This window comes from Falco biarmicus, chromosome 9, assembly GCF_023638135.1.
Source record: "Falco biarmicus isolate bFalBia1 chromosome 9, bFalBia1.pri, whole genome shotgun sequence".
In the NCBI taxonomy this organism is placed as follows: domain Eukaryota; kingdom Metazoa; phylum Chordata; class Aves; order Falconiformes; family Falconidae; genus Falco; species Falco biarmicus.
This window is the reverse complement of record NC_079296.1, coordinates 43,008,986-43,034,968: the sequence shown is the minus strand read 5'-3', so window position 1 is coordinate 43,034,968 and position 25,983 is coordinate 43,008,986. Positions and strand designations below refer to the sequence as shown.

The 25,983-nt window shown below is 38.8% G+C and overlaps 1 protein-coding gene across 13 annotated transcripts in view; it reads right to left on the bottom strand.

The window, feature by feature from the left end:
* The window catches only part of LDB3 (LIM domain binding 3), a 128,651-nt gene that overhangs the window by 92,554 nt on the left and 10,114 nt on the right, over positions 1–25,983 (bottom strand). The gene's annotated exons all lie outside the window — the stretch shown is intronic.

Here is a 25,983-nt window from a genome sequence, read left to right as displayed (position 1 = left end):
GTTTCAGAAAACCTCCGTAATGGTCCTAACGCACTTGGTCTGGATTACAACATAACTTTCAGATTCTAGGTATTGCAAATGCCTTTATTTATGGCTACAGTGAGATGTTCACCAGAGATTCAAGCTATAGCTATTTCTGTCAATTGATTCACACAATCCAAGACAGGGTACCACTGACATATCTAATTTTGATAGTAGTTCTTTAGCATCTCAAGCCCAAGCACAGACTTCATCTTGAAAAGCCAAGCATATTTCACCTCTCTCAGGAAAGCAGAGGAACACGTGCTGCTTCAGAGATGTGAGTTTTCAGCCCTCACAATTTTCCTACAGGGCAGACATCTGACTTCCAATATCCCCAGCTTAAAGCAAGTGGGCAGGCTGGAAGTATCACATGTTGCTTTCAGTGCACTACAGAGAATTCTTACTACGCTCTGTTGTGAGCAGATCGGTGTACTGGGTGAATATATAGTACAACAGTGACAGCTGTGCTCTAAAAAATAAGTCTGCACCGGGTTCCAAGTAAATACTATTTAGCAGGAGCTCTGGGAGGCAGCGTACAAAGTGCAGCTGCTGCACCACCTTGAGACCAGCACGTGTTTCCATCCAAGCCCCCTCAGCTACACTCCAAAGGGGGAAGAGAGAGGGACCAGGCAGCATTTGAGTGCTTGAGTGTTAAAATACTAATGAGAATGCTTGCATAAACAGATGGATGGCCACAGCTTTCCTGCCCCAATGAGCTCCTAATTTACAAGGCAGGCAAAAATACATGGGGGGACCTACACAACTGAGAAGGTGTTAGTATGGTAGCCTGCAGCATTAGCCAGCGCCCCTTGTTTTTCCAGGACTCGAGCTATGCCTGACCCCAACCCCAAAATCAACAAGTTAAACTTTCCACTTTTCATTTAAGAATCAAGTATTCACTAGCACTAGAAATATACTAAAGCACTTGGAAAGAACACCCTCTCCTCTTCAGGATCTCTGGAACAGAAGAAAATGGTAACACAGAATGTTGCTTTCCATAGTCAGAAAGGCTAGAAACCAGAGACGGGACATAAGCTGTCAGCTACCAGAGGCTATAATACACTCTTACAAGAAAAGGCAGACAGATCCTTGGATCACTAGAAAATATGTTTCCTTTGTGGGGAAAACGGCATTTAAATCTCCTGTTACATTTTGGCAAGTGGGGTTTTGTATAGATGCTTTGTACTAACTTTCACCAGCTTTCCAAGTACCGGGGCTCACAGTGCCTGCGAGGGGCAGCGAAACTTCCCTGTTTTACATAGAGGAGCATGACCTACTGAAAGGAGGAGAGACATGCCTTGGAATCTCACTGCAGAACAGTTACACCAAACTGGCAAATACCCACATGAATCTAAGTAGTTATCTCTGGACTAGAGACTTCAGTTCCTCTCCCATTGTGAGCAAGTTAATTGAGGAAATTTATATTATTGTTTCCTAAATGAGTCACTTTCCATCCCTGTCCCCACAATAAATGTGTAACAGCTCCAAAGGGAAAATCATGGGTTTTCTTAGAAAATAGAAGACAATTCTGCACAAGACAAAAACAGCAAAGAAAAGAAATAAAACCCACTGGGATAAGTGATCAGGCAGAAATTCACCATTTCAGTTGACACATTGCCAGAAGGCATAAAACAGGAACAAAGAAAGAAACAGCCTAGCTAACCTACACCACAGAGCAAACACCCTGCCCTCTTTGATGGTGGCTTTTATACCTCTCAGTGTCAGATGGGGGAGCTGAACAAGACCAATTACATATAAAACCAGACAACTATAGAAAACTGGAAATGAAAGTCCTTGCACACATGACTATCCAAACCTAAAGAAAATTCCCTCTTTGCAGCTGCCATTTTCCTGAAGAATATGTCTCATTGTTTTCAGTTTACTACCAGGCTTTTCTTTTTTTTTTTTTTTTTTTTTCCCCTTTCTGATTTTTTGTTTTAAATGAGGCAACAGAACCTGCCTTATAAGAACACTGGTGGCATTTGCAAAATATGCCACTGACACCTTGAAGAGCTTCCATTTATATTAAACAGAGCTGAGCTGGCAAGCTGCAGAGACACTCTGAAGTGGCCTCTCAGGCTATGCTTCATCTGTAGTTAGGAAGGGAGATTACAATACACGTGAGAACACCCAAAATAGCTTTAGTCTACCTCTCTTGGGTACCAGGAGCCACGATGCCACAGCAGCACAGAGATTTTGTGGGATTGCCTGTCAAGCACGCACAATTCAGGACACTGTGTGCTGAGATCTGCACTGCAAGAGCAGAAGGACTATTAGCACTTGCGTTAACTGACTTACCTCGATCTCAGGTATGCCAGACCACATTAGAATGGTACCACCACAGTTAACACCACAAACTTTCCTTTTACTTAATAATCTTACAAGGCTGCTGTTCACACACAATATATAGGCTTTTCAAGGAAGGAGACAGACAGCTGGCCCTTCTTGCCAAGCTAAATAACCCAGGTGATGGAAGTAAACCAAATGTAAAAGACTTCCAGCTGGGAAATGAAAGAAAGCATATAGGCAATGCTTAGGGGGTTGCCTTAGGTAAGGCTTTGGGGGATTTTTGGAAAGTAAGTGTAAATGCTCCTGCCCATGGTTAGAAGGAAAGTCATTCTGTTTCCTGCCTCAACTCCACCTTATCTGATGGAAAAAATTGTTGTTTTTTTTTTTAAATGGAAATATTTTGGAGTTTGCAGCTTAGCCCCTTAGAAGCATGTGTCCTCTATGTACACCAACTATACAGATGACAGTAAAAATGTGTATGTGTGTTTTCAATAGGATGTGTTGGCATAGCTAGAAGACTGCAGCTCTGTAAATCTTATATGGTATGATTAATAGTAATCTTCCTTCCCCCAGTCTTCATCTAAATATAGCTGTTAGATCTATTCAGTCCATTCTCAGTTAGCATCAGCCAAGATAAGAGTGTGCTATGTAACTTGCACAAATGAGACGGAAGCAGAGAGATGAGTCATATAATAATAAGTATGGATTGTTTCATTACGACAGTTTTTAAGGAGCAAGTGAGTAAGTTTTTCTTTGGTATCAAAAAGTTTAACAACTTTATACAAATCAAAACTGAGAATATAACCGAGGTACTGATCCTTAGTATTGTGGCAGCCCCGTGTGTGTGAGCAGTTCAGTCGGCTTCCACAGAACTCCCTGCCAGTTACACTCAGCTTCTAAGTGCTTGCAGGATCAGAACTGCCAAGTTTCATCAAACATTCCCCTTCCTCTTCCCTACTTCTCTTTTTCAAATTTTAATTCATTGTAAGGCATATTTCTTTGTGTTTCAAGTAGACAGATCCCAGTTATCAATATGGCCTTTCATATTTTCACAGCTATTGGCTTCTTGAATTCTACATTTTGCGCAGTTTTTTGACCTCCTCATACAAACACCATTTGTCTTGCCTCCCCCTACAAGCTTTAGCAATAAACTGAGGGGTTTATGTCTTTTTCTATTGGCCACTACGGTAAGATTTTCTTTTTTTTTCAACTTCATTCTACTTAATGCATTTCATCGTATGTAACTAAGAACATAATGTTTTATAACTTTGAAAGGGTTTTGATTGGTTCAGCAACAATAAGGCCTGACTAAAAGGGCATTTGAGACAATACTGAGTTTTAGTTTGGTGGTTAGTGGCCTACAGCCACTCTGATATTAAGCAACTTAAAATAGCTTTGACTTTGAGTAAGTCCTGAGGTTCCAGCACAGATCTGACCGATGTATAAGTGGCTTTTCTGCTCCTGTGTGTTTGTAAATTAGAGTACTTATTACATTGACGCAGGCTTACATTTACTGTTCTTTAAATGTGAATTTGTTTATTGAGTTATTTTTTTTTTCTGGCCACCAGAATACCAGGGGAGTAATTCTTCCTCTGATCACTAAAACACGAGCTGCCAGTTTGACAGAGCAAATAGCAGTCCTGTCTGTAAACCAGAAGTACATAGTATTCGACTCCATGCTTTGCCGACAGATGCTAGAATAGTGCAGTACACACAGAAAGGCATCTGTATGACAGAAGAGGAAATATAGCCCATGTTTACAGTGACAGATGTTGAATCAGAACTAAATTTGCAGGCACTGCACTCTGTATCATGCCATTACTTTTGCATCTCAGGGTTTAAGAGGCCATATTGCCCAATGCGAATCTGTTGCAATTGGATGGCCCAGCATCAACCATCCACCATATAGCATCAATGACTCGTTGAATGCTCTCCTTATTCATGAGAATAACTGTTTTGTACCTATAGTATGCATTCATGCTCTGAGAGAATAAACAAAAGCACTCCAGCCAGTGAAAAATTCCTTTCAAGATCCAAGTGAATAAGAAAAAACAGAAGCAAAGTTCCCCTGAGAAAGTGCAATGCAAATTTCTTCTGTAGTATGCTGTATCATGTTTAGTGCATAACATGACGTCCTGCCACCAGGATCCTTGGAAATTTAAAGGTGTATCAAGTAAAATACAATCTTGACACATTTAACAGGTATGTAAGCTGCTGGATGTTTCAGGAAGCAAGGCATGTTGTAGAGACTGAGGATGTTTCTCTTACCTGTTAAAATGTAATAGCTTAAGCTTTGCTTTCCTGGCTTTTCAATTACACAGAGATGCCACTTCCCCTGTGAAGCCACAGGAACCACATTTGTTTAACAGGAAATAATTTGAACATAATGGTATAATCTCAAATCTAAAAGGGAAAACTTGTTATGTTGAAGACCGTGAAGACTGAGAAAATAATAATTAAAAGCAACACAATCTGAATTTTAAAAAAGTAAGCATCTTGTTTTACTGCTGCTTTATCTTGACTGAGGAGGGACATGGCTATTGCTGAGGACAAGAACTGAACTTTATTTATAGTGTGATGATGCCAAGGCTGGTTTTGGCTGTTTTAACCCATTAAAGTAGTGCATACAGCAATCTTCAAAAATTTCCTACTTAAAGCTTGCAGAGTGTAATAAAACCCCCTAGACTTTATTTAACAAAGCACAAGCCAGCGGCATATATGGTTTTCTCTAAGGTAAAAGCATCCCTGTAAGTTAATTTTACATCCATCAGCTTTATAATCCTCTTTGGCATTAATGTAGCTGAGTACCTGCCCACGCATCTCACAGTGGCTTCAGGGCACATAGCAATATTAAGCTGAAAAGTTTTCAGAATGTGGGTTTTTTGTCTTTTTTCCATATACTAGAGTATTTTCCATAACTCTACAATAACCATTTTTACGTGACTTTAGAATGGCTTCTTGTTTACAGACAAAATAAAATAATAGAAATGAAATGTTTTAACATACTGGTACTGTCTTCAGCTAAAGGCTATTTCAGACTTAAAGTAATAATAAAAAAATAAGCAAATGAGTAAGATGGAAAAAAGTATCATTTCTTGAGAAAGATACAGTCATTTTTGTTCAATCACTAATGCAACATGGGTAGATTTGCTGACCACAACAGTTTACCTATTTGACTTCTCTCCCCTACGGACCATCAAGCTTGTGATGAAACAGGAGGCCAAGTAAACCCTGACAGAGTGGCTCCTACACTAACCTAGGGCTCACAGGTTTGTTTAATTTCTGGTCACAAAGAAGTCAGATCAGCTGGGTGTGCAATACACAAAGCTGACCTGGACTGAGAGTCTTTCCTCACAGAGTACTGCTTCATCAGCTCCCCTTTCCAACCTGCACCATTTCCAAGGGAGAATCTGAAGTAAAAATTTTGTATGAAACGTTACAGAAAAGAAATATATTGTGTTCTGAAAATTTACAGAAATTCCTCATCAAACATCAATATTCATTATGAGCCAACATGTCCTGAAAGGTACAACCAAAAAATACTACTAAATTAAGAAAATGCAACATCAAGAAGGAAGCATTGACGTAAGTTTTTAACAAGAATGTCCCATAAATTTGGGAAGCCATAAGCTAATTTAGAAGTAGAGTATTTAGAAAGACTTTTTAAGAAATGAATGACCTTAGGTAGTTAATATTAACTTGCATGTGGTGAATGGCTCTTCATTTAAACTGACCTGTGTTTGAAGATCCAAACAATGCCGCTCACCTTCATCATACCATGTCTTCTATTTTTATGCCCAAGTTTTGGGCTGAAATTTGACTCAAAAATTCCCCTTTGCTACAAGGAAAGCTGTTCTTGGGGAGTTTCCATTCCAGATAAAGGCAGGAGTCTTGATCTCACGATTCCTAACTGAGCAGAGTGCGTAGCTCAAGCAGCTTCAATTATCTTTGGATAAGCTACTGGGTTTGTTGGGGTTTTTTTTTGCAGAGGGAAAACTATTTATTCGAACTCCCAGTCCTCTAGAGTTCTCTAAAATAGCAAAGCGTGTTTACCTGACCATGCCACTCAGCAGCATATTCCCAATACTCACTGTTAAGAAAAACAGAACTACCTCCACAACAGGAAAACCAGAAACTCTTTGACATTCACAGAAGACCTTATTTAGTTATTGTTGTGACAAGGATGACATTTAGACCCCTTGCCAGCAGTAATAGCAGGTGTACTACCTACTTTGTCAACATTCATCCACCAGTCTTTTAGGTGCCCAGAGAAGCACTCTCTTATGGACAAGCTGATCTGTTGTTGCTGATGACAGGTTTTGAATTCCCAGAGGAGTTACCCAGCACGTGTGTGTGGAGGGGGATTTCAACGTGCAAAGACTATGACCAGTAAGTAACTGGCACTTGAAAGAAGGTATTAAGGCAGGAAGAGAAGCCTGATCAGTATTTCCTATCCCGCTGACATACTACTGTGGACAGCTTTTCAGCTGCTGAGCTGCTCACCCTGGTGATCAACAGGTGAAGTCAGAGAGCTTTCAGTTTGCATCAGGAATGCCAAGTAAGGTGTATCCCATCTTAATAAATTCTTTAACTTTCTTTTGCACTACATTCCAGAGGGTCTAATGAAAAATCTCCCTTGTTTTAATTACAGATAGCAAAGCAGGCAACCATCAACTGTGAATCAACACTTTGTCTAATCTTTCATTCCTTCCTTAATAACTGCAGATATTTTTCTCAGAAACACTGGAAGCAAAGATGGTAATGAGCTACACACCTAGCCAGAATAAGTCTCAAAATTCTGCATCTCCAGCCTGCGTATTTGCCTGTGATGCTGATATTACTCATTAGTGATACTTTTACCTGCAAACCTGGGGAGCAATGTTTCTGCCAATTCCTTTTTGGGTACTCTGCTTCTCTCCTGTTTTCTCTCACCTAGATTTGGTATTCATCACTTGCTGATGTAAGCAGCACCAAACTAAGGCAGGATTATTCTTCCAGAGTACACAGGTTTTAATAGAGTGTTTAAAGGTAGGGTCTTGAAGCATGCTGTCTACATATAATCCTCCAACTTTCACTCCTCTGTACATTCCTATTCCTTTCAGGTAGTTAATTATACTTGGGAAGGAAAGTAACAGTTAATCATAAAGATTTCTACCAGTTTGGCAGCATGATCAATGGTTTAGGAGCTTAGGGTAGATTTAAAAAAATGGCTTACACGTTTGTATCTAATAAACATGCGTAGGTAACAAAGATTAGGTCATAAACTATATGTGAAAATCATTACTACCCTGCTTGGTGTATTTACCTAGGCTTTATCTAGGTGAATGTGGTTCTGATTCTTAGTTTAAGATACGAATTCATCCTTGATTCAGGCTACAGCTCCTTATGGATCATCAAGCTCTGTAATTTACACATATCTTGGGTGTAACAGAATTATTCTGCAGGGTGCTTCACTTCCATTTCACAGCTGTACTTCTGCCTTTCATTCCTTCCTTAATAACTGCAGATATTTTTCTCAGAAACACTGGAAGCAAAGATTGTAATGAGCTACACACCTAGCCAGAATAAGTCTCAAAATTCTGCATCTCCAGATCAGGAATTTTCCTCTCGTGGTCCAGGGTAAATACACTAATTATGATAATCTGATTGCATATTTTGTTAGGGGATAAATGTTCACAGGACATCTATTTAAGTCCACGGAAGGAATGCAATGAACTTCAGAATTTGGCTTAACAGTGTTTTCCTTGGCTGTGTTAAACACTATAACTTCTGCAGTGGAGCATGTCAAAATAATTGGTTTGGAAGAGGCAGCAGGAAAATTTGTCGTTTGACCAAGAAAGAATTTCAGAAAGTCTAAGGTGGTCTGCCTTTCTGTGCCCAGTTTGTCTTTTTTTCTTCATCTGGCACCAAATGAATTGCTAAACAATGAATTGTGTAGATGACAAAATATGGCAGTTACTTTAATAGGGATTCCTGCTGCTAGTAAAACCATTGTTTGCCTGATACAAATGAGGAATGAAGGGGAACATGCAGAAAATGTTAACCCTCCACTTTGATCTCAAATGAGGACTTAGCTAAACTGCAGGACAATGAGCATCATCGCTCTATTTTGTCATCAAGCAAGCATCTGAGTGGCTAAATTAAAGGGCCATTTTGGACTGCATAAAGCAAACATCTTTAAAGATTTATGTATTCCCCACTACCAACATGCAAGCCTCAGATCCAGACAGAATCATGACTGATGGAATTACGGAAGTTCTCTGTTCTAGGCACAGTTATATTTACAGTAATATTTTTCAAAGCTGTACACCCACATGCAAACAAAATCTATAGGCATTCTGGAGTTGTAATATGCTGTCAGAGTCTGATCCTGGCCAAGTTTCTCTAAACACTCTTAAATCAGGAGATTACTTAGTGGATGACCGGCTCCCACCCTCCCTAGTTTTTATTTTTTATCTGTTTTCTTTTTTGATATCCTTCCTTCTCTCACAGCATCTTCTTCAATAACATTGCTTAGTCTCATGAATCATGTTTGCAGAGAAAATATTTAAAAACTGTCAGTGGTGGAACTTTGATGTGCTCCACATCAAGACTATGCCAACTGCAATGGCAGCAGAAAACATTTCTCAAAGCGAATATGCACCTATTTAACAACAGGCGGCTTTTACTTCAGACACCAAGAAGCGGAAATAAATGAAAATTAAGAATGCTTGGATGATTATTGGGCAGCTGCAGAGATTCCTGGGGCAGACAGAAGAGCCAAATGGAGCTGTATTAGTAATCTCTCTTTATCCTAGGATGGGTCTTCTATTTATAGATTTATACAGCTCTTTATGAGACTGTAAGGTTACATATGTGTATGATATGGGAGCAACATATACATTTTACATGTAACTGCCTAATAAAGTCCAAAGATGCTCCCAAACTTTTACTAGACCTATTTTAAATAGTACCAGAGATTATGTCCATCTGGTTCTCTCAGTTGGTGAGAGGCATTTTCTTCTGAATGGCTTTTTCCTCTGCCTTTCTGTATAATTCCCGGGACTGAAAGAAATTCACCCTCTACCTTCTGCTTCCATTTCCTGTATATCTCCTGCACAAGATCCTCAGGGAAGAGCTCCTTCACAATTCCAGATCATACCAATGAGTCTTCTGGATCATACCCAGTCCAGCATACATTCAAGTAAAAGTAATTTCTATTCCACACAGTGACATTAACCTTCTATTTTATATCTAGAAAGCAACAATTTCATAATTATACTATTCTTCAACAGCTACCCAAAGTCAGAACTAGAAAAATACTCTTATTATTCAGGTTTAACGTTGTGTCACTACTGGAAATAGCATTTTACCAGCAAAATTTTGTTACCAAATTGGAGAGACTTCTGAGGCTGCAAAGGGGAATATTAAGCATAAGCAGTAGCCGATATTAAAGCTATATGTGTCAGCCACAGAGAAAGTGTATAATCTATCTGTCTTCTCTGATGAGGAGACACACCAGAAATTGGAGGAAATTCTCTGGTTTTAAACAGTGAGGCACTGACATGTCTCTTTCACTTAACGGGGAAGAGACATAGCTTAACAGGGTCCAGACCTTCCCTGGCCCAGTTATTCAGGGCAATAAAAGTATTGGAAATAATGAATCAACACATTTTACACAGTGAAAAACAAGACATCAAACAGTATTTTGGGCAAATGGTACAGAAGATTGGTATAAAGAAATCATCCAGGTATTAAAAAAAGTTCCTCATAAAAATACAAATAGAGGAAAGAAGCTGAGACCTAAGAAAAAAAAACTTGTTTTACAAGATTCTGGCTACGTCAGAGAAGAACAAGACTGTCTTCACTCTCCGCTCCAAAACACCTAACATCATCTCATCTAACTCTGCTGCTCTGTGTGAATACCACAGACAAACAGAACTGACATGAAAGCACGGATTTCAAGCTCTGTGCTACTCTGCCCTGTAGTCTAGGCAATAATTCTAGCTTCTGCTGCAGCCTCTGTGAAGAGACTGGCAGCGATAATGCAGAGGTAAAAGCTCTGCAGACAATAAAGTATCGGTCATGTCTCTTTGGAGGCCCCTTATCCTTTTTTATCATGCATGACCCTGTAAGAATGTGCAATGCGATAGTCCAGGGGGAAAAAGCACTAGGCTGTCAAGCTGAGCTTTTGCTGGCTGCAACTCAGATATGACACAAAGTCATGCCCATCTTATGTAAAGACTGATAAGAAGGCTGTGTGCTGTTTATGCTGTGTAAGTGTGTAATTAGAAAGTCTTGTGCTTGTATTAGTAGGTACACTGATAATCAGCCCTCAAAAGGAAAGAAAAAAAAAACACCACCAATCAACAACCCAGAATGGAGAACTGAAAGTCTGAATATCAAAAGTGGTTAAATCCTTTTAAAGAAGGAAGGGCAAAGAACAGATCTGCTTTAAGACTAACAGCTTTTGAAACAGCACGATTACAAGTACCTTCCCCAAGTAAGGTGTGAAACAAGCCATTGCGAAAGTGAGCCTGATGCAGGAAATGAGCTCCCTTGTGTGTATTCCTCCTGTGACCCCAGTTTGTTTGCTTGGAGGACCAGAAAACTTCTTTCTCTTGGGATTTTATTTTTCTATCCTGTCTGTCAACACATTAGAAGTAAAACTTTAGCGCAGCAAAAATATTATGGTCCTAATTCCCCATTACTTAGCACAAAGTTACTCTCTTCAGCACAAATACAAGTATTTCAGTTCCCCTCTTTGCCGCTTTGTAGCAAATGACTGCATAGCTGCCTAGCAATGGTAAATCAGAGTTCGCATTTTCACCTCTGGCAAAATATCAATGATTTCTTCTCAACAAACATTTGGAAAACATACCTTTAATTTACAATAGGGTTCTAAAAGCTCTTCTATTCCATGTACAGTTTTATGTTAACGTTTGTTGGTTTTATGAGTATGGAAGTAAAACTAAGGATTACAGGCAGCCTGGTGCTCATGTCCCCACTTGCTTCTGTTCTGAAGAGCAACCTCCCTGCTCTTCTTATCAAAAGTAACAACTTTTAAGTCCATCTCACCTTTACATCTGAAGGCCCCTCTCCAATGACGATGGCTAGGGTGGCAGCAAACTCGCTTCACAAGAGAGCAGGGCAGGACTCACACATAACTTGCCATCTTGCAAAGTCAATGTGTAACACGCCTTCCTCCCTGTACCAGCCCTTTGCCACTCCAGTACGTGAACACTCAAAGCACAAAATCTTTGCTATCTTTTGAATGATTTATAAGCCTAAATCAGAGAAATTAAAGTTTGAAGATGCCTGTGTTGGTAGAATGCTGACAACAAGCCCATGTTAGTGGCAGAAAGTCAGGAGAATAGTCCACAGGACCAAAAAGATCCATCTACATTTATCTGTAGTTCAATTAAGCAACTCCTTGTCATGACAAACCTATGAAGCATGGAGAAGCACTAAAAACAAAAAAAGTATAATGGATTTAGAAGAGATTGGATTTCAGACTTGCACACATCTCAGTGGGAAGAAAGGATAAGTACAGAAACTTCTACAGTAAACATGAGTTAATACTAAGAAAGTAACTTCCCCCCCCCCCCCCCCCCTTAAAACATCTTTTGTTTCCCTTTCTAGTTTTATGTAATAGATATAACAATCAACTGGGAAATGTCATCCATGTGCAGACAGCACACACTCTCAAATCCAGTCATAATATTAATATGCCAAAGAGGCTGAGGGATCTGTATGCTTTTGCATAAGCTACAGACAAAGTATTTGCCAGTCCCATAGCACATGTATTTCCATAGTGGATAGTAATATTATTATACAACATTTTGTTAACCTATCATTTGAACTATGTTGGTATTAGTAAAGGAAAAAAAAGGTTTAATCTATTTTTGTTATAAACTTGTAATTCAACCTATGATAATATTTTCAGTATTTAGTAATACAGACTGCTGTTTCCAAAGCCTGACTTAAGAGTATGCAGTGCAATGGTGCTTACTAATACATTGACTGTCTTAGGTATTTTTTTAAAAATGGAGTTTATTTGTAACAGAAATTGTTTTGCCTTGTTAAAAATGAAAGTACTCCTATTCTATATGAGGCCTGTAGTTACACACATGGCACTGTTTCATGAAGGGCACTAATGCAAATTATTACAAGTACTAAAAGCCAATTAAGTCTCCCATATGAGTTATGATAAATGATTATTTTAGGGCAAAGCTATAAATTTTCCAAAGGGTCTTTATCACAGCTATGTTGACAGGACTTTAAGTATGGTGGTATGCTTAGTACTACCCTGAAGTAGCTGAAGTATGTGCCACAGCAGGTGCCACAAGTAGAACATAGATTTGCTTTGACATTAGAACATAGGGTATAGAGTGAGTGCAGGATTGTCTGATGGATTTAAAAACAGCATATGTTGTGAACGATTTGGAAAAGCAGAGCCTTCGGGGTATAGCATTAGAGTCAAAGGTAAATGAATTTGAAGAAATCCTGCCTCATCACGGCAACTGTTGTTTGTACTTCATGATCGTAAGGGTATCTGTCATTAAACATTTTGCCACCTCAAAGAGAAAAGCTCACTGAAGTGTAATCTCTTGGTGAAAGTAAGACCAAAGTATTAAAACATGTTGTTTGAGCATTAAGGCATACATTTCTGCCTCAGAACTACAAAAATTGTATTTGCAAATATTTTACAAAATATAAAATATTTTACACTTCTTTCACATTCTTGATAATGCCCTCTTTGCAAAAACTTAATCTGGAATGTTGTACCAACTCCCAGTGCCATAGGATGTTGGTAATCAATATACTCCTAGTCCTTGAGGCACACAGTGGCATAGAAGATCACAGCTTTTACCCATCAAAGGATCTTTCTGCATCTATGACTTCACATATCCCCAACCTAGACTGACCATTTCACACTAACAAAGTAGGAGATGAAAAGCCCCTCCTCGTTAGCCATAGCTATACCTCCCTGCTGACACACGTACACTTCTTGCAGCCATAAGACGCATACACTCCTCCACTTCTCACAGTGATTTGGAAACAGTCGGTATGGTCTGATCTGTGTAGTTTTTCGTATAAGAAATTTTTCACAGCTTCTAGTATTTTTGGCCTTTGCAATGTCATTCTACAAAGATGTTGATTATTCCTTTCCTAATACCTGAGCAATGGTACAACAGCGTCTAGTTTTAATTTTCACAAACAGCTACTGACTTTTCTTGATCCATCTGAAAAATCAATTTTTTGCTTTGTATATGAATTAAGGTCACATATGACTTGGAAAAATGAAGTGAAATATTTAAACAGTCGGCTTGATAATCAGTTTTATAGACGAGGTATGCCAAAACTGTAGCTAAAATTAAAGATCTGTGAAAAATAATGGAATCATCCCAAATGCCACTAGGATAGTAACCTAAGCAGTGTCTAAGTGTCCTAGATTAACCATAAAATAAATACATAACCAGAAAACCTCAACCTCATCTCTGATTAAAAAACGATGAGCTAGATTCTCAGGTATTAGAAAAAATACCACATTCTATGGAGTTCGCTCTCCTTAATGGAGTTATGTTGGTTTATACCAGCTAAAAGTGTCACCCTCATCTTAGCAGGTGTACCATCTCTCTTACAGAAGGAATTTTAACTTTATGTTAAATATTTTTTCCAACCTCCTTTTATATACAAGTGATTGAGAACAGCAGTATTACCCTTCAACTCATAAGGCTCTCTTGACAAATACATTTCCCCTGTAACTTCATAGAACTAGTGGAATTATACCAGGAATAAATCTGTTCCAGTATCTTCAGTTACTCTATTTGGAAACCAGTCATTTGCCTGACCTTCAGTGCAATGCTAAAAACAGAGTTTGTCTGTCATCAAGAGCCAGTGAGATTTCAGATAAAACAGAAGTCGTGGCTCCTGCAATGAAATTCCAAGAGTGTCCATCAAAGGCTTGCCAACAATAGCATCTCACTCGGTCAATACTTTCATACTTTGATAAAACTGAGGGGGGGACAAAAAAAAAAAAAAAAAAAAAAGGAGGAGATTTTACATTTGGAATTGGGCATGTCACAGAGACTTAGTACTCTGTTTGAAATATGCAAAAGAAAAAGAATTCTTTAATTATATTCTACCTAAACTTTTATGACTTGAATAGCTTTGGTTCTTTAAAAGCCAAATAATTTCTCACACTATTGAGAATTTACTTTTTTTTTTTGGTTGGCTAGTTGGTTGGGGTTTGTTTTAATTCCTACTGAGGAACATTCCTTCTTGCTACCAAACCAGAAAATATTTAAAATAAAATACAGATCAACACAAAATAAATCACCTTTGTTCTAAACCCCAGTGTCAATATCGTGAGCAAGCACTGAAGTAGAAGCAGGACTATTTATTCTCCAAGCTTCCATCTTCCTTGTTTAAATTAAAATAGATTAATCTTTTGTTCATTAGAACTGGAGGATTGTTATAGAAGGATAGCTGCCAGGCAAGACTTCAAACTTCTTCCTCATGGTCCTATGCCAGTATGTAGGCCTGCAGTGCTCTCCCTTCTTTCAGACTTGACTGTAGCATTTCTCTCCACATGCACCCTAGATATCTATTAGTATATACACAGCTTGCTAACAACCTCCCTGTCTTGGAATACATGCTTACATTTCAAGTACACATGCAGTTTTTCCAGTCTTGTAGTTATTTCTGAATTGGGTTTCTACTTAGAGGATATAAACAGCTACGTTTCTGGTAAGACTAAACATAAGAGCGGGTGGGAGCGAAGCTAGCAAAAAGGATACGACATGATCTTCAATATAGTGTTCTCATATCACAAAATGGACAATATTTATTATAATCAAAAGCTAAAGACCTGTTCTAGTCTCTCTGTCTCTCTCAGTAATCTTTGCAATAAAAATTAGCCATAAAAACCAGAAGATGGAGGTGTCAGAGGTAAGAATAGAAAGTAAAAAGACAAATTTCAAGACAATGTCAGGCATTATACAAAGTGAAAGCCATATTTCAAAGCTAAGCAGAGGTTAAGATTCATACTATCAATTTTAAGTGCAGCTTATAGGCAGCTCTCCTTAAACATGAGGCCATGGCATTCACTCTGTTATCTAACTAAATTGAGAATTGTCACAGTGCAACCTATGTGTAATACAAAGCGATAAAAGCCACCAGAGGAAGAGAAGAAAGTGTCAAGACGCAGTGAAACCAATGGCTGTTTGTCCTTGGTGTCACAGTAAGTGCCCACAAGTTCAGTTGGAGATGCTGAGCCTGTTGGACAAGTTTTGCAAGTTCATCCAAGAAAAAAACATCCAGGCCATCAAACCCATTGTCTAACTAGGTAAGACATGCAAACAGATTAGCAAAACAAAACAAAGCTCTACAATTCAGAGAAAAATCCAAGTCTCTATGTTCTTGAATACTAAAGGAATGAAACTAGAGAAAAAGTAAAAAGATAAATCAAAACAGCCTAGATTTTTATTTTTTCTGGTGGCAAAGTAAAATAAAGTGGGCAAAATGTAAGTCATGGTGTGACAAATGATAGAGAAAAGGGCTACGTATATATTATTATATGTATCAAGAGTACCTGTTCATCACAGGCATACAACAAAAGCAGGAGAGATTTTTCTATAGGCCATCTGCATCCAAAGATAAATACACAGGTCACAGGCAGTATACATTCGGGAGGGAAAACCGGAAGAATGTTTCCTGCATACCAACCAAAAATGTCTACGATCAACTAAAAATGTACCAAGGCCATTGTAAGTCACTGCCACCTTCATCTAGTCTCAGGATTTGATATCTTTCCAAACAAACATGTTTTTACTTGATTTCTTATTTCCTTTCTTTGTTTGTTTGTTGGGGGTTTTTTAAGCAGAAATAAACATAGGCATTTCAAGCTTTTAATATTATGGCTGTATTCAATAAATACATGAAAATATTCAAATAAATATTAAGAAACAATTAGATGTTTCAACTTCACCTCTTCAAGATAATCAGCTCTTGTACAGTGTTAGAATTTAGCCAAAAAAAAATGCTTTTCTTTTATGACACACTGAGAAAAATAATTTTTAATGATAATCACATCAATGTAATTGTGGCAATAGTGGGAGGACATGAACAGCTTCAGAAGATGGTGTGCACCCTCTTCTTTCTTCAGAGAGACTTTGACATTGGGGGCTTTTCTTGCTAGTTTCTGAGCCATATTTAATTATTGTAAAATTGGGTTGTCTACAGTGGGAAAAGATAACATTTTAGAGACTACTTTCTACACATCTCTCTTTACAGCATTAGTATATCCCAGGACAGTCTCATACTAGTACAGATGTATGGGCTAGATAGCCACTACCCAGGCAGTAGCTAAGCACAGATACTTTAGGGGAAGATTAAAACTATGGACTTCAGGCATCCAGGCAAGAACATTCACTGTGGATGTTCTAAAATTTAATGTCAACAAAGCTTCTTCCTAAAGCCTTTAAAGAAGCTTAACAATCAACTCATGGCAAGAGCTCTTCCTTGGCATTCTAAGCTTGGAAATGCATTTAATATTGGGACCCAATCCAATCTCTGAAAAACCAGTGGAGGAGGATCAAGACTCAATGTAGACAAAAAAGTAATATTGTTACAAGTTCTCTTAACAATGCCTTCCTCAGATAAAACTAACCAAATGTCCAGTTAATAAGCCAAATAATTCTAAGTGTTAAATTATATTAAGATTTATACTCTTTTGTGCTGTTTCCTGGCCTGTAAAGTTTTAATAAAACAAAAGAAGTTACAGACCAAATTAACTAATTGAGCTAAGCACTCAGAGTGGCAAGAGAAAAGGAGACATCTACCCATATCATCCAATGGCATGAAACTCAGATCCAGCTTTGAATTCCTTCCCCATGGGAAGGATCAGCATCTCACACTGTACTTATAAAATATAATACTGTACAAGAGAGTGTCCTGCCTCCTTTCCAGGTTGTCTTTAGGACACATGAACTCCAGGGAATCGTGGGTGGAATGTATAAAAGATCTTATTGCAGCTGCTTGTACTGCATCTGTTCAAGGGATAAATAAAGCAGCTAAGTTCTAGTTCTGGTTTCATTCGCTGCCAGTCCCTTGATGTGCAAAGAAATTATATACCACCTCCTCATCTTGTCAATCATACTGCAAATATGTCTTCAATATTGTAGAAGTAATGATCACTTTTTTTTTTTTTTTTTTTTTTTTTTTACCGAGAATGTTCCCACAAGCTGGGATAACCTCTATGACAAGTCACACACACTGGGAAAAAACAAAACCACTTCATGTTCTTCCAAACAGCAACCCTGTTCATGTAAATTATTGGTCCTTAGACTTCTTCCCATCCTTACTAGGAAAGGAATTAGAATTTGGTCTAGATTAAACTGATCTGAAATTAAAACTGAATTAATTCACAAATACTCTAGAGCTTACAGGCTTATTCTGCTTTGTTTTTTACACCCACTTATTCACCTCTGACTCTCAAAGCCATGTTATCCATATTGCATAAAAGAAGAAATACTAGATCTGTGTGAGTTGAAGATCCAGACCTTTTCTATGTGAGTCATTGGGGTGCCTCCAGTGCCATTTAGGACACACATGCACATCTTTCACAGGGCATATTTTCCAGAAAAGCCTGTTGTTTCTTTTCCTCTGCAGGGCAGTTGTTTGGGGTTTTTTTATTATTCTTTCACTCATTTGCCTATTTCTTTAGGTCACCTAAAGAATGTTTTCTAGGAATTCAATCAAGTTAATGATGTTAGCACCCAAAGACAACATGGGCTTATAAAAGATGCAGCACATGTTCCCGCATTTTGCCATGAAGAACTTACAGCAGGGGTCCTCAAAATATGGCCCGTGGGCTGGATACGGCCCCCCAGGGTCCTCAATCCGGCCCCCGGTATTTACAGAACCCCCTGCTGGGGGTTGGGGGGGAAACCAAGCAGCCGCAGATGGCTGCCTGCTACTTCATCTGCGCGCCGGGCCCCTGGTTAAAAAGTTTGAGGACCCCTGACTTACAGAAATGCTCACAACCACTATCCACTTGTATTTTTTTTTTCTTAAAGATTAATGTGTCCTACTATCTATATTCAGCATAATTTCTTCAGAGAAAAAGTTGGAGATTATACTCTAAAAATGACATTTTGCAGGGTGAGGAAGCAAAGCTCTGCAGAAACTTAAGCACAGAAACGTAGGGAAAGGGAATTGCTGATGAGTAGGGCAAAAACATCATTTTCTGGGCTATAGGATGTATGGTTGTAAGGGGAGGAAAGTCTCTTCCAGGAATTCTCAGTGGAGATATACCCTATTCTCAACACAGGAATTATATTGGTATTAGTTGCAGCTTGGGTTCCACAACACATGGTAAAGAAAACTATTTAATACAGCCACATGTGTAATCAGAGAAACAGAAGACCCCACAGCTACATACAGAGAAGTTGTGAACCTCCATAATAAGGTACCCTGTTTAGCCAACTCCTTCCTGCACCCTTACATCCTACATATTCTTTCTTCTTCCCTTCACTGTTTTATAAGAAATTCTAACACCTTGTGGAAGGGTCTGTAACTTTCACTTTCCAAATGCAGCTTTCATCTCTTTACTCCTCCACTCACAGTGCAGTAAATCTGAAGATCGCTGAAAGCTGAGAGCAAAGAAAGGACGGCAGACTTCGGTGAGGGAGAACGTGTGGGGCAGAGCAAGGAAAGGCAGGCAGGGGGGGACACCCCCATCAGCATCCTGGGCATATGGAAGGAGGAGACAGCAGAGTACGATCCCACATGGAGCGAGGATGAATGCCAAGAGCCACCGTTATGGGCCTCCCACATGACCACAGACCACAGCAATATTGGTACTTGTCCTTGCAGCCAACTGCTACAACTAAGGCACACAGCTTTCAATTGTGGGATAGTTCCTCCCTCTAAAGAGAGGATAGTTATGCTGTGTCTCAGGGATGAAACAGCCAAACAATTCTGGCACCCTCATAATCTGTTCACTCTTTCCATCAGGGGCTTACCTCCAACAGCCTGCTACCCACAGCTCTGCGCGCTCATCCTGGACTACTGACAACTATATGCCAACACAGCACATATTTTAATTTTAGAAATGTTTCGCTGAAATGAAGCAGTAGGCAATTAAACTGAGAAGATTGCTGTTATAATGGCTTTGGGTTGTTCAAACAACTGATGACACAGACTTTTGACCACTTCTTCTCATCAAGAAGGCAAAGCAGACACGTAATAGAGAGATCCTCATCCACCCCATATAGCTGATGAAAGGATTAGATAATTTAAGTCAACAAGTGAGATAAAAGAGTCTGACAGGAAAGCAATTTTGACAGGAGGTCAGGAGAGTACTTGTATTTTGCAACTCCTGTCTAAAAATTAGCAGAAAAACTACCCATTTATTACCTAGAGTAGTTAATCTTAGCCAACTTTGATGAAAGAGAACATCTTGTTTCAGCTGCCTATTTCTTTTTTAAACACCTGCCATAGTACCAACTGCTCTTGGCCATTTTTGAGCCAGCTATGACTAGGTAAGGAGAGAATGCTGACATTCTCAAATAGAGCAGGACGGTCCCAGTGACCCTCAGGATCAAGAAAAGGCAGCCCAAATTCACCCTAATACCAGAGCATTCTGATTTGGCACTATGTACCAGAATCTGGGGTTACATGTGGTATTTTTGGAGTTTTGGATACCGTGTCCCATTCCAGAACCTTGAGGTAAATGTAGCATTCATTCCAATTCAAAATAGCTTCCTAAGTTACAGGATGCTTTAAATATAGCATGAGAGTCCCACAGAGACTTCTGAAGAGTGTGCATGGCACCCTAACCAGGTATAATAAGTACTACAATGCCTTACCGTTATTTTTCTTCATGCCACAAAGACTAATTGTCACTTATGCTGGCTTTAAACTGAAGAGCTATAAATTGTTTAAAGTAACTGCGTGCCTTTAAGCCTGTTACCTTTAATGAGAGTAAGGGTTTATGTCTGTATTAACAAGTATGGCTAACCAAGAGCAGCAAGTAAGGGAGCCAAATTAACCCAGCAGCTGGAATTTGGGCTCTGAGCAAGGGAAAGAAGGGGATATGGTGCAAGCACATGAAAGGCTGTATTCCTCCTAATCCTCAGCTGCCATTGCAACAAATCAAGTGTATTTGGAAGGATTTTGGGGAAAGGTTAAAACCTATTTATGCACAGTGTCCAGGCACTGAACACCTGTGGCATAGATGATCACAACACCAGCTATGCATGTGGGAGGTGCAGAAAGTAACTCTACCCTTGCCAGGGGATTTGCACGCCTTTAAGACATTTGACCCATTACATCTTCCTAAAAGAAGAGCAAGATCTCATTGACTTTTTGGAAAAATGGCTGCTAGCCACTACTACTAAAAGAGGAGTCACCTTGCATGAAGTACATTCAAGATGTCATCTGGAGCCGTTTTTAAGGTGGAAACATTATTTTCAGGGTACCTAATTCCAGAAACAGTGCTTACACTCAAAGCCAGTGGGTGGGAAAAAAAATAAATTATTTCTTCCCCCTATAAATAAGAGCTGGGTGCTCTTGTTCCTTAAAATCTTTCAGAAGAACACAGAAACAGGTTCACATTTGGGGGAAAAAATTATATTCTTAATGGATCTGAAAATCACAGATTTTAGAACTGTTCCCAAAGGGTACTCAACAGTAGGGCTGGACTGAGTTTCAGGACCAGCTTCACATGATCAAGCTTTTATTTCATTTAGGACCTGGAGTTATGATAGCATTTAAGTAAAATACATATTATTTTTTTTTTTATCATCTATGCAGCACATTTTGACAGGTGATACCAGTTTGATTTAAAATTTATTTTACGTAAATTATGGGTCAATACAATGTGACTGAACAGCACATGTGTGGCATCTTTGACCTCACTCTGTACAGGCAAGAATGAAATTCTTTATGAAGTGCCATTGTTAAATATCACAGCACACTTTTATCAGATTAGGATTTAAGGATTTAGGCAATTGTAACAAAAAGCCAGTTCTGAGATTTTGCTCTCAGGTAGCCTTTTTTATTAAGGCTTTAGTTATACTAGTACAGAAGAAACAGCCCTTTAACATGCTGCATATAAGGCATCCTTTTTCAATTCATATTAATAATTTCAAAGCATACCATAGCTGACGTTGCCAGACAACATTTTAAATTAATTTCTTTCCTCAAGACTCGCAAGTATTGATTTTTACCATGTTCAGCAAAAAATTTCCCTCCTTCCTCTCCCCTTCTCATGATCTTTTAACAGGGGTTAATAACTTACCTGCACATTGAGCATCTGGCTATTCCTGCAACAAATCCCAGTAAAAAAAGAAGAGCAGTATCTCACATTATATTGGACATTATTTAACACTATATTATGCATCACAATGGTGGCATCTCAGGTACCTACATGCAGAAACTTCTAGTTACACAAATCAACTACATCAAATTGTGTTCTCTGATAGCTCCAGTCCACTACGAATGCTAGATTATAGTGAAGACCATTGCATTTTGTACACGTTTTGATACTTTCACAGGGCTGCTAAATGTCTGTGGTTTGTTGTTTTTTTAAAAATTTTGAAGAGTTATAAAAAACATGCATATTATGCTACTAATTAGACAACAAGAGTGACCAGATGAGAACTGCTGTTGCTGGTACAGAAAGTTAATGCTGACATATTTGCAGAGCTAATTTCCCTCTTCGTGTTCCGCTGGCTGGACAACATTTTGCAATAATGTGTTCAGAATGCAGCTAATGACAAGGTTATCTGCTGTGTTATGTAGACAGCCATTTACAGAGTTCAGACATTAGACACTAATAAAAAGTTCTACCTGAAAAAAGCTTATTGTTAATTTTAATTATAAAGCACTATCAGTTCAGCATCTTTAAATTCATAATTTAATGGTTACCTCCTGCTGCGTTTACTAAAGGATCTGCAAAATTACTAACTTTAATGATAATTAAGTAAATCTGAGGACTTCCTGAAATACTACATGAACTATATTCTCAAAAAAATAAACTCTAGATCAAAGGCTAAGCAATTTGTCAGACCAGAATATCCAGTTGCTAGGGAACATTGCTAAATGTTAAAACAACACAAAAAGGAACGTAACTCATTTGAGTTGTGGATCTGTTTCCTTAGGTTAAGAAACCTTCTCCTTCTCCTCCATAAAGACAAAATAACTATGGTTATCGCCACTTGTGAACTTCTCTGTTTCTCACCAGTCTTGGGCCCAACTTGCTCACACTTAACACTATGCCTCCTGTTCAAGGGAAGAAAGCTGCTAAGTCACTGTGTAGTGGTTTTTGGCATGAGTAGTAAGCTAGCACCAATAAATAGCGACTGTATTTATAACTGAGTTGGTAATTGCATAGATGCTCTTCAGCCAATTATTTCATACACTGAGCTCTTTTCATGGATAATGCTACACGAGCACTGATGATTCAGACACCATCACACCCCAAAGAGAAAAGCTGCATTTAGCAGGTGAAATAAAGGCATGACTTTAAATCCACGGGTTATGTATTATGTGTTAGAACAGTCAGAGCAGCAGGTTTGATGATGTAACATCATTTCAACAGGTACCTCAGCTGTTATGGGCCATTATTCATATTAATCTGGCCTAAATGTTTCTCCTGAAATTCAAAACATGGATAGAATTGAGAACCAGAACCTTACAGCTGTGCATGATGTCTGCACAGACACTGTGCAGAGTACATAACATAATAGTCCATATACACTCCAACCTTCAGCAGTAAAGCTTAGTATTTAGTGATTACTTTAATTACACAAACAGGTAGGAGAGGCTGCCTTTCAGTTCCAAGCACATACTTGATTTAAAAGAGAAATCATTTGACCAAGAGCTGTAGTTTGATCCATGTCCTTCCTGAAAGTTCTTTGGTTGAGTACAGTACATGCATTCAAATCACACTGCATTATGATACTAATATTTAAATAAAATTTATAATAAAAGGACTCTTCCCCAAAAATCCTGAGTTTAAAGATACACAACAAGCTGCATGGATTTTTCGGAATGTTTTCTTCAAGGAAAGAAAACAAAAGCCTCTTAATGATTGTTGAACCAGAAGGGAAAAAATAGCACAACTTGTGGTGGATTTGCTTTGTATTACAAAAATCAGGTATCTGTTGAAATCAAACCTTCTCTTAAAGAGTTAGCAGAGGAATGGTGAAATGTCCATTGGGATTACTCCTCAGACCTTATATGGGATTTTTGGTTAAGACAGGGAATATCGTCTGCCTCAGAATAACTAATGCCTTACCTCTTAGAGGACCTGGACAACCAAGTTTAAACCTTTGTTCTGCTGTAGTCAGAGCAGAGAGTTGAAGCAAGTCCCCAGTATCCAGGGATTTTCTGATCCCCAGGCACCAGAAGCCACCTCTTTCTTTGGTCCAATAAATATTATTTAAACAGAATGCGACTAGAGAATCTGCTCCCTCTCTCCTTGCCCAACATACACAAGCCACTTGTGCTTGATGAGAGATGCAACCATATCATACAAATGCCCTGTATACTGAACTGTCATTTATAGTGTAGATGCTGACTACTGGAACATCTCAAACAAATAATACCAAATCAGAAAGTTTCGGAGTTCCTTGTAGGGTTCAGGCTCACAGAAATACAATAATTTCTGATAACGGTAGTTGTAAACATACCAGAATTGGCTTGTAAATTAGTTTGAAAGCAAAGATACCATCTAAAATAACTAACATTCTCTCATTATACCAACACATTCGTACACATGACAAATGACTGCACATAATAAAATTCAGAATGTTCTGGCTTTGGATGGGGTGACTGTTGCTCAAGAAGTGATCTAGAAATTAAGCAGATTATCCCAAAGAAATGCTGATGCCCACAGAATAGCTGTGTTATCAAAAACAGAAAAGGAAGTTTTGGAGTGTTCTTAAAAGTCAGTCTGGAAGTATTTCATTTTCCTCTCACAAGGAACTACTTTGAGTTAAACTGTAGAAGACTGGAAGAATGTGAAACCACTCATGCATAAGATATAATGACAGTTTATCTAGACATAAGCCAGTCATTACATTAAATGGCTCGCTCCCCATCTCTGAGGTTGACTGAGTCATTTGAGTTTTTTGGGAAAAACGGAAACATCTCCACTGAATAGTAGTTAAAAAGGCAGGCTTTCAGAGGACACGGGACTTACTTGTTAGATTTTGTAGAATATCACCTATTATAAAGACTCATCTACAGCTTTGAGTATTGTGCAGAACTTCACATTTGGAGACTGAAGAAAACCTCTCAAAGTTGCACTTGTGGCTGTAGGACAACTACTCAGCAGTTCGATTCACCAGAGACAGATGCTTAAGAGGTGATATGGAATCAGCATTTCAAGTAAACTTGTTACATTTCTTCAGTTCAGTGAATACAAGTAAACTGCACTCTTCTGATTCCAATTTACGTACAGCACCACATGGTCGTCCAAATGACAGTTGCAGAATGAATAGTGCCTGACCCAAATAATCTGAGATTTCCCTGCATTCAAGAAAAAAAAGCAAAGAGGGCCTCCCTTCCCCCATCACGTGCCTGTTGTAAGGCACTGATACCCCATATGCTATAGGCCCACAGGAAATCAATACTCTCACATAGCTCCTAAGGAAACCCAGTCACAGGCAAGAGGCTGATACAAGCATGCTAAGGGGTGGAGGAGGGAGAGGGAGTAATCAGGAGAAGATGCTAATAAAAGGAAAGAGCCCAACAAATACGAGAACAGACTTCCAGCTCCTCCAGAGATGCAGACTGCAAAATGCTAGAATAGGGTTTTTTCCTCCCCAAAGAGCTGTTTCAGGCTGTTTTTATCAGGATAAGTATACAGATCAGCTAATTTCTTTTTTTTCCTATTAGCGTTTGCCATTTCCCCTCACTGCTTACATCATCACCAGTTTTCAACTTCTTCCTCACTTCATAAAATAAAGCCAAAATACACTTAACACTTTTGTTTTGTTTAAACAGTCTCCTTCAGTTTCAGGCTCTGGGTTTCGGTTTGGAATGCAGGCAACTTTAAAAAACCTTTCTATTAGGAAATAGAAAATCATATGGATAATCAGAGTGAATATACCACTCACGAGTTACTGTGTTGTTCTGGATAATATATCTGCTACCTCAGATGATAGTTCTCACACACCTTTCAGCTCATTGCAGCACCTGCAAGCCAGTCTGTCTTACTAGAAAAGCTTGCTGTTCAGCAATGGTCATTCAGAAATATATGAAGTGGCTCTGCTATTGCATCCATCCACATACAATCATACCATCTTAGGTAATATGGCAACACAGCACTTAGATAATTAACTATGCCTAAAAGCCTTCTTACAGATGATTTGGTCTATAAAATTAATGAATTCTGCTTGCTTCCATACAGTTCATGCAAGCAATAGGAGAAAGTAACCTGCTTTGCTGCCCATATCAATTTGGAAAGACCAGATTTATTCATACGATCATGCCACCGGTGACAGCTCTTAGCACTGCCAACAACCTGCAGGTCTCATTCATTTCAGTACGACTGACAGATGTTAAGCTTTACTAAGAGTCTGTCAATACTGTTTTCCTACCTCTGCTCCCTGCCCATGGCATCTCATGACAGAATTTGTTCTAGAAGGTAGGATGGTCTGCAAAGTAGGGACCAGA